Consider the following 5,880-nt stretch of genomic DNA (forward strand, 5'->3'; position numbering starts at 1 on the left):
ACACGGCACCCCTTAAAAAATGGATATGAAGGAGGAACAAAGTCTACCTTATAATATACTCCCTCTATTAGATATTTTAGATAATTTATACGTACTATATACGGACTGAATGAGTGAACAAACATACTAAAACACATTTCAAAACAGTCCGAAGTGAACAAAAGCAACTCAGAATACAAAGAAAGGAAAAAAAAGGGAGAACGAACAAAAGCAAAGCGAAGAGCTACGTCCCTTTTCCCCCTCTATTCCAAAATACCAGGTGCAAGTTTAAAATCAACATTTTAATACTGGTCCCCACCGTGCCGGTTGATGTCACTGCGCAACCTGATGCTAATTAAGGTTATTACCAGCATGATCTAAGCTGGAACTAGAAGAGGATCACCCACACTAGTAAAAGCGTAGCCAGCGACACCTGCACCGGCGCCGGAGCACCTGCGAACGTCAACTGGTCCCCACCGTGCCGGTTGATGTCGTAGGTCATCGTCCTGCCCGTCTGCAGCAGGCTGCTTAGGACGGACCCGCCGTTGCTCGATGGCAGTATGGTGAGGCACGTCTACCCGCCACGGAGGGCAAAGAAGTAGTTATGTGCCTTGAGCTGCATCGTCGCGTCGGCGCCATCGAACACCAGTGCGAGCTTGGGAAGCTTTAGTTGGGAGAAGTGCTGCGCGAGGAAGCACAAACTATGGCCGGCCATAGCGTTCACCGGAGCTAGGCCCTGCGACCCGGCCCTGATCATGAGCACCCGCCTCAGAATCGTGTACGTAGCCGCCTCGAGGTAGGTGAAGGGCAGGGTGGTGCTGAGGAACACCCCACCGGAGCCGTTCACCCGGACGTCGAAAGTCCCCGCCGGGATGTCGGTGAGGAGCTGCCCGTCCACCTGCAGGCCGGTGAGGTTGATGTAGTACAAGTAAGGGTTCTGGTTGGGCCTGGCCGCCAGCATCGGCGTGTGGCTGCCCTTAGCTTTGGCGTAGCCGCCCCAGCTCCGCCTCCTGCTAATGAAGGTCTTGCTATTGTCGGGATCGTCGGGTAGCGTGATGAAGTAGAAGAACCTGGAGATCTAGAGCTCTGACACGAGGGAGAGGGCCCCCCCTGCTGAATCTGATGATGCCGGAGGCAACATTGAGGCCGTCTGGCACCGTGGCCTTGTGGCTACAGCCGAACACCATGCTCCTGATCTTCGTGTTCCCAAAGCGGAACTTATCGGTGGCGAGGTAGCCGGACGTGTTGCCGGCGCCGTAAATGTGCTCTACGTACCGGCAGCTGGCTGCGCAGCCGTGGTCGCCGGGGTGGCAAGTCCGATCGGCGTAGTGGATCTGGCCAAAGGAGCCGGAGTTGTTGCGCACCCATGATGGGCAGCGGGCGACCGGGGCTAAGGAACCGAAGTGGTCGGGCAGGAAGGTGGGCGTGGGCCTGAGCCGGGGTCCACACCGCGCCCAGACGAGCTCGTTGGTGATGTCCATGACGACAGAGAGGGGCTGCCGCCCGACGGAGAGGTCGAAGATGAAGGCGTCGAACGTGTGAGCCTGGCTGCCCAGCTGGTGATCATCAATGACGAGGTCCGGGGCTTGCTCCTCCATCAACTGCTCCCAGTTGGCCCAACGGACACCCTTGATGATGCATTTGCTGGCGGTCTTGTGAATGGGATGCCGGCGCACTACTAGGGAAAACCCTAGCAGCAGCGCGGGTTTTGTGCTCACTAGTAGCGCGGGAGGGCGCGCTACTAATAAGGTGCTACAGCTATTGCTTAGCAGCAGCGCGTGCATGCCCGCGCTACTGCTAGGACGAGTAGCTGCAGCGTTTGTTCGGTACCACGCTGCTTTTTTTTTCATTTTTTCATTTCTAGTGTATTTATGCGCCATTATACAAATATTGATACAATACCAGTTATGAGGTTTACATCATTATGTCCATAACAGTGTGTCAAATGAAGGTGGATTAGGTTCAAGTGGAGGCAATATGTGGTGCATGTCAAAAGTATACTACTAATCCAAACTCGATCTAGTTTGGACTAGTAGTACTTTCGATGTGCACCACATGTTGCCTCCACTTGAATCTAATCCGCCAGCACAAGCTGTTTAATCATCCTCATAGTCATTACCACCAACAGTATTTATTTCTGTCTAAAAAAATAGCATTTATTTACTCACCACTAACACTAGCTAATAATAATCATCATAGTCATTACCACCAACACTAGCTATTTTATCATCATAGTAATATAGTGTAGCACATCATCATCCTGAAACTCATTTCTAGCTAGCTAATCACTCCTGCTGCTCTCTCTGAGGTAAAATAACATAAAACATGTATAGCTCTCCTCCTTGATCAAGCTGGAGCATGCAGATGAACCTGTCTCCTAATCATGGGTAGCACATCTGTTTGCTGCCCCCTAGTACTTCTCTGCGCTCCCCCATCATATATTTGGTCCAGTCTTGCACTATTAAGCATCCGTCGCTAATCTTGAATGCACTAAAGTAATCTGTAGGATATCTTGGCCGTAAGCTGATAATACTTATGGCCTTTAGTCTCGATCCCATAAGGCACAACATTCATCGGGAGTCCTTGTTGAAGAAGATCGTATGTTAACATACTTAGCAATGAAGTTTAGTTTCAAAAATAATGTATGGAAAAGATGCACTGATGACAAATAGTAAAAATCTTACCATCCTTCCTAAATAGATGTGACCGTAGTTCATTACGAACACTATTGGTCGCACATTTTCAGTACTAACATTTCTAAATGCAGGAAAAAAAATTGTCTTGACAGTATCAAGATCCTCAAGCCATGAAACATAATGACTGAGCTCCTCGCAGTTGAGTTCAGCCCTAAGACAGTATACGGTCCTGTCTACCAAGCGCTGGACATGTTTGCTTGCACCGAAATAAGCTGACAATACAAATTAGTTGTCAACTATTTTTGAATAAACAATATCGATCAAAGACATAAATATGGTTGAGAAACTTACATAATAGTATAACTGGAGGCATCTGCACATCGATCCAGATGTCGGTATTACCTTCAATATCATCTTCCAGACGAATATCAAAAGTGATAACCATATCAGGCTCAAATGCATAAGTCTTGCATAGTGCTCGCCATGTTTTGCATCCAAAATAGGTGTAGTCGTTTGAATTGTACAATTTTGCATGGAAAATATAACCATGCTCGGTCTTCAAGTAAACTTTCTTTTCCTCCATACTATGACTGAAACCTATCTTATCCAGTACAAAAACTCTTGCATGGCAGGGGATACGCTAGTAGAATAGTAAAAAAAATATAAGTGGAAGCAAATGAAGCAGATGTCATGCTTAATTACGAAAAAAGACTTGTCGCTGTGACTTACTGTATCCACTTCGAAGTTCTCGTCCAGCTCGATGTTGAAGCGCCTATCATCATCTAGGAAGATTCCGTCGCACAGGCCGCGCTCGTCTTCGCAGTATTTGCAAATACCGAAATCCTTTTCGTCGTCAGACATTTCCTATGTTCATAGTTAAAATATTAATTGAAAATCGATCGAAGACAACTACCAAGATACTCAACACACAAATTCGGGGCACTCGATATTTCCTACATATTCTGGCACAAGTCATGCCAAAATTCACGGAAAAATCCGGCATGACCTTTGCTAAAATAGGACATATCGAGCGCCTGAAATTTGCCGGAACGGAAATGAATCAACACTCCGGCAAAACATAGGCCACTCGGAGGTGTAACCTGCAAACATGACGTGCCACTTGGATATTGAGCAACACAAGAAATACATTTCAAAATATCTTATAGGACTCAAATTAGCATGCATTCAATAAGTAAAAGTAAATCTCATACGTCCGTACATCGTCGAATATTATCACTAATACATTACGAATAGTGTCATACATATAACATCACTAATACAACTAAAACCCTAGCACACGACGGGTATCGGCGCGGGCGGTGGACACCCACAGAGAAGGAACCATCACGGGATCATAGCTCCAGTGAGATCCCCGGAGAACCTGCCAGGTATTGGAGAACGGCCTGTGCTCCAACGCAAACAAGTAGCGACGGACGTGCGCGTCCTCCTCACTGACACGGTGACGCACCACCTCCGCGGAGTCCTCGAGCCTCTCGATCGTCACTGGCCCACGCGACCGCCACCAAAGAAGGTTCGGGTCAACGACAGGCTGGCTCCTCACCAACCTGCGCCCCCCGGTAGGTAGCGCCTCCCAGTACCACCCCGGCGGAGCCCAGTCCCGGACATGGCCGATCTGGTCAAGCAGGTGTCGTCCTCCGCCGACTCGACGACGAGGATGCGGGATAGGCATCGTCGACGTCGAGGCGGGAAAAATTGCTTTAACTAAAAAATATAAACAAGTTCTTACTAACTAGTTTTATTAATTCAACTAGTTCTTACTAAAAGTAAACTTAATAAAAATAAAAATATTCTACTACCTAATTAGTACCTAGTTCTTAATATGCAACTAAAATAAACTTACTATAAATAAAAATAAACTTAATATGCAACTAAAATATAAAGAAACCCTAGGCAGAGGTAGGGGAGAGGGAGGAGCGGGCGTGCTCACCTCGGGTGACTGCGACGAGGGAGGGGCAGGGCGGCGTCGAGGCCGGGGTGGCGTTGAGGTCGGGGGCGGGGGCGGCGTTGAATCTGGGGTCGGGGCGGCGTCCGGGGCGGCGTTGAGGTCGGGGGCGGGGGCGGCGTTGAGGTCAGGGGTCGGGGCGGCGTAGAGGGTGCGGAGAGCGCGCGGCGGCCGACAGGCGATGGCGGCGGTGAGAGTGGAGAGAGTTGGAATTGGGGGAAAGTGGCGTGGGAAAGGACGAACCCCTGGTTAAGTCAGAAGTAGCAGTAGCGCATTCCGGGTAAGCGCTGCTGCTATCTTAGCTACATCGCGTTCTCTGATACACGCTACTGCTACTCCTTTCTCTTCTTTCCATTTTCCATTTAGTTTTCTTCACATTTTATTTGTTTCCTTTCACCTTATTCTATTTCTTTCATTTTCAATTACCTTTCCATTCTCTTTTCATTTAATTTTATAACCTTTAGCAGCAACGAGTTTATATTAAAACGCGCTGCTACAAACGATGTAGCGGTAGCGCCGTTTGTCATAGATCGCTACTACTATGTGTAGCCTATGGGCTAAGCCGTGGAAATTTTAGTAGTAACGTGTGTTCAGCAAGACACGCTACTGCTAGATCTTTATCAGCAGCGCGGTTTCCTCTGGCGCGTTACTGCTAATTAGCACCAGCGTGCTTTTCTGACCCACGCTACTGCTAAAGTTCTGTGTATAGGGTTTTCCCTAGTAGTGGCGGGCGGCGCTCATGGGATTCGGGGCGGCCACCGGCGCCACCAGAAGGAGAAGTAGAAGAAGCGAGCAAGCAGCTGGCATTGCTACGGTCATCTCGTAGTGTTGTCTCTCGATGTACTACAAGCCAAAGCCAGGCAGCTGCATTTGAGCAACATGCCCTAGTTTTTTTTTGAAACGGAGGCAAAAGATTTGCCTCATCTATTAAATAAGGAGAGAATAGAGTTTAGAGTTTTACAACACACCCACAGGTACGGCATGACAATTACTCGCCCGCAAAAATATACTCTAATTTCTTTGCACCGGCGGTCACCCAAAGCTTGGCCTCGTCGACGATGGCGACGAGTAGGATGGTCGGTGGCGCACTCTTATGATGAAACACCCGAGCGTTTCTTTCTTTTCAAATGGTCCACGAGACAAGCATGGTGAGAGAGGCCAAAGCTTGCCGGTTGGGGTTACGTTTGTCGGTTCTTTTGTCCCACCATTCGAAAACGGATTCGTCCATGTGCCACTCGGACGTATCCATGTGCGCGAGACCAAGCAACTCAATGAGAGACTTCCATAGCCAAATCGTATAGC

General features: G+C 48.5%; 1 pseudogene; it reads right to left on the reverse strand.

Moving 5' to 3' along the window:
• Positions 1–367: 367 nt before the first annotated feature.
• On the reverse strand, positions 368–5,397 carry LOC123157273 (aspartic proteinase nepenthesin-2-like; annotated as a pseudogene).
• Positions 5,398–5,880: the final 483 nt, after the last annotated feature.

The sequence above is a fragment of the Triticum aestivum genome, chromosome 7B, assembly GCF_018294505.1.
Source record: "Triticum aestivum cultivar Chinese Spring chromosome 7B, IWGSC CS RefSeq v2.1, whole genome shotgun sequence".
Lineage (NCBI taxonomy): Eukaryota > Viridiplantae > Streptophyta > Magnoliopsida > Poales > Poaceae > Triticum > Triticum aestivum.